Source organism: Microcebus murinus, chromosome 27 (assembly GCF_040939455.1).
Source record: "Microcebus murinus isolate Inina chromosome 27, M.murinus_Inina_mat1.0, whole genome shotgun sequence".
Lineage (NCBI taxonomy): Eukaryota > Metazoa > Chordata > Mammalia > Primates > Cheirogaleidae > Microcebus > Microcebus murinus.
Window position 1 is genome coordinate 17,416,961 of NC_134130.1, and position 4,236 is coordinate 17,421,196.

Sequence of the window (4,236 nt, forward strand, 5' to 3'; positions counted from 1 at the left end):
AGTTGATCTGATGAACTTCTGCATGCTTTGTGGCCAGAATGCAATGATATACAAGGAGACCTGAGAGATTCATTGAGATCCTGTTAAACCTTTAACCACTCTGTAGCCCCTAGAGAATCTAGTTATCTGAAAAATGTGACATATACTCTGGTAAATTCAACATTTTCATACTAATCCAACTTCCAGAAGGAACACCCTCTCCTGCCCCATTTTGCTGGTGACAATATTTGATGAAATGTCCTAGAGGGTCATTCTCCGCAAATAACCTACATTTCTATGAAATCCTGGCTTTGTATTTCATGCTATTGAATTTTGCAGGGAAGAGTAGTTCTTATGTTGGGAGAAAATGCAAAATAAAGAGACTTGGGAACTAGGACTTGCTTCATTCTGCAGAGACAAGAAAGAGGCTTCACATTTGCTGAGAGTGGACTTTCTTAAGTGGTTACACATGGTTTGCATCTGTTAATCTCCCGAGCACCCTGTATCTTTAGCATTTCTTTGCTTACTGAATTTTCCCTTAGTTTTAATTACTTAAGAAAAGCATCCCTCCCAAATGGCACCTTTTTCTTTTTGCTTTGACTTTGTATTTTAAAATAACTTTTGTCTCACATAGAAATTGAAAAATAGTATAGAGTTTCTGTGCAAATTTCACCCCACTTTCAATATTAACATCTCATAAAACTTTAGTACAATCACCAAAACTATGAAATGGACCACAATACAATATTATTAACAAAACATACCCCCGTCCGCCCCTCCGCCCTCACCCCGTCCGCCCCTCCGCCTGCACCCCCGTCCGCCCCTCCGCCCTCACACCGTCCGCCCCTCCGCCCTCACCCCCGTCCGCCCCTCCGCCCTCACCCCCGTCCGCCCCTCCGCCCGCACCCCCGTCCGCCCCTCCGCCCTCACCCCCGTCCGCCCCTCCGCCCTCACCCCCGTCCGCCCCTCCGCCCGCACCCCCGTCCGCCCCTCCGCCCTCACCCCCGTCCGCCCCTCCGCCCGTCTGCGCCTCCGCCTGACTTTTCTTTCAATATCTCTCATTCTGGGACTGTTTGTGTTTCTCTTTCGGCGACTCTATTTCTCTCTCCCTGCCTCTTCCCTAACCCATGCCTGCTCAAATAAAAATAAAACCAATAAAATATTTCTAAGAACACATCGGAAAAAAACCCACATCGATCATGGATATTATTACCAATTCTGCTCTGAAAAGCTACAATGTCAGCACAGATGTATATTGAAAAGGCAAATCAGATAGAGTCACTTTCTCTTAGGTGTCCCATAAAAGATGGGATCAGGACAGATCTGGGAATTCTCTTCCCAGGCTTCAGAATGTGCAGCTGGAGGGCTCAGACGACAGCTGCCAGGGACCTCGAATTAGGGCCTTGGGCTCCTGGAAGCGCTGAGGTGACACTCAGCCCTGGGAATGACGTCGTGAGACTCGGCTGTGGCCCACTCACTGCCCAGAGCCCTCTGTGTCTCCGGTGCTGGAGCTCATCCCTGTTCTGGAAGGCTTCCAGCCAGCGCTTTCACTAAGACAGCAAAACAGTTTCACATAAATGGCACAAACTGTGTCATCAAAACACCTAGACTCGGAGCCATTGCTTTGCCTCTGTGTGGGATTGAGGTGGTCGGGTAATTTGCCCTGTTTGCTTGTCTTTATGTATGAAACGGAAATGACTCTGACTTGCCCTGTGAGATTTTTAGGGTGCTGGGACAGTGAAACGAGACATGTGTAGCATAAGGTTTCTGTTTCTTGCTTTTGTTTGCTTTGCTTTGGCTCTTTTGTTTACTAAATCTGAGGTGCAGTGGCTCTCAACCAGGGCAACTGTTTCTCCCCAGGGATATTTGGTGATGTCTGGAGACAATTTGGGTTGTTACAACTGGAGGGTTGTTCCTGGAATCTACTGGGTAGAATCAAGTTTATTGCCAAACACCCTGCGACGCACAGGAGGGACGGACGGCCACAACAAAGAGTTATTCAGGCCAAAGTAATGCCATGGTGCAGAGGTTGGGAAACCCTGGTTTATTTAGCATGATAAACTTTTTAGATCAGTCTTATTTATCTTAACATTGTGTCATCACTTTATTCTCATTATTTTATTGTTCTTAACATGCTCCTTCTATACATGTATTTTATGTATTTTATTTCTGTGGCATATCCAGGGGGACACTTGGTGCCTAAGCAGAGGAAGTTGGTGACCTGTCACCCTTTGGCCACCCAGCCCCAATAGTTCTTCCTTTGACGACCCCCCAGACAATGAATATAACATGCTATATTATGTCATAGAAGATTTACAAACCCAAATCCCTCTTCATGAGCAGTAATTACAGGTCCCGTCGACAACATAACTAAGTTTATTCTTTCAACTGTGAAAAATGATTATCTAATATGGACAATACACTGTGCTAAGCTCTGGGGAGACAGATCTAAAATAGATCCAGGTATCACCTCTGCAACTAGGAATGTTCAGTCAAACAGAGAAGACAGAGACAAACAGACAGACGCACACACACACACACACACACACAAATAAATGCATAATTAGATATTATACTAAGTGCAATGAATGAAAATAAATAGATTCCAAGAGTGAAAATAGCTGAGAGGACCCTATTTAAGAGGCGGGAAAGGGGTGAGAGCTGTCACAGAAGCCTTCTCTGATTGAGAGCTGAGTTGTGACCTGGAAGAGGGGTAGGAGTTAGCCAGGCTAAAAATCTTTCCAGAAGAGAGAATAGCATGTGGCAAGGTCCTGAGGTTGGAACAAGCCTTAGCCACTTAAATAGCTGAGATTTTGGAGTATCTTTGTCTCCTTGTCTTGAATTATCCAAATTCTTTGGGTATGGCTACACTTCTCATTCTTTATAGACAGTCTCACAAATGGACGTGGTTTTGTTCATTGCTGTTTTTCTCTTTTGGGGAGAAATATCTAATCAGTTAAGTATACTAATGAATGTGGTACAATCATGAATAAAAAGCTAAAATAAGGGAAGTTAGAGGCTATAAAATTGTCTACCTAGAAGAGATACCCAACTGCCTAATTTTACACTTTAAAAAGAGAAATTAAGTGACTTGCATGAACATCACTTTGTAGATATAATCAAGGAAAGATGAGATCATGTTCAATTTGCATAAACTCTAATACAATATGACTGATGGCCTCATTAGAAGAGACAGGGAGACAGACACAGGGAAAACACCATGTGACAACAGAGAATGGAGTGACAAGGCTATGAGCCAAAGCAACCCTGGGAAGCTCAGAGAATGGCATGGAATAGATTCTCTTGGAAGGCTTAGATCGCCCGACACTTTAATTTTGCACTCCCAGCCTCCAGAACTGGGAGGGAATAAATTTCTCTTGTTCTAAACCTCAAGCTACAGTAGCCCTGGGAAACTGATACAGACTCCTTTCCTCCCCCCCCCCCTTTTTCAAGTTTCATCCATCCTTTTAACCCTTTTCTTCCCATGCTCCACCCCAACTCTCATCCTACATCCTAAGCCCCTCCTGCTTTGAGTGGCCATTAGCTGGGACCTGCCTCTAGCGTCGTGGAGCTCAACCCCGGGTGATTATACCCCCATGGGGAATTGATCAGTGTGTAGGTAGGTAGCGTGCTCCGGCACGTGCCCTGAGCATGTGCACTTCCATGATGCCTATTGCGTGGGAGAAACGTGTTTGACTGAGCAATGATGAGAAATCATTCACTAAGTAGCATGAAAATATTTGTTCCATTGTGTTCTGTTTCAGAGTGATGAAGTTCTTTAAGAATCACTCTATTGTAGAAAATATAAAATTATGTTTCCCTTTACGCCAGTGGTATATTGTCTCTTCTCATGCGAAATTCCATTTTCATGTCAATACGCATCTAGATTCTTTAATCTGGAACTAAATTTGCAAATTTTTGGCACGGAGCAATTTCCTTTTTAGTGCCCTGCTGTCTCCATGATATCTGCTTGATTTTATTACGTGCGCAGTTCAGACATGTGTTTCAGTTCTTGTTTCCTGTCTGTACTCTCTTTACCCCTTCCCATTACTAGTTCTACTCAATTTGGCAAACTCAATCTGCCAAAATTCTAAAACATTTTAAGGAAACCATAACTAACAGAAAACATGTAGGTGACTTTTTTTCTCCCTCCAACTATTCCATAGGCTGAAACTGAGTCTAAACAAATCTACTTTTACTAAACTTCAATATTTGGATAAATACCTTCTCATTCCAATGAGTACTCTGAACTACCTT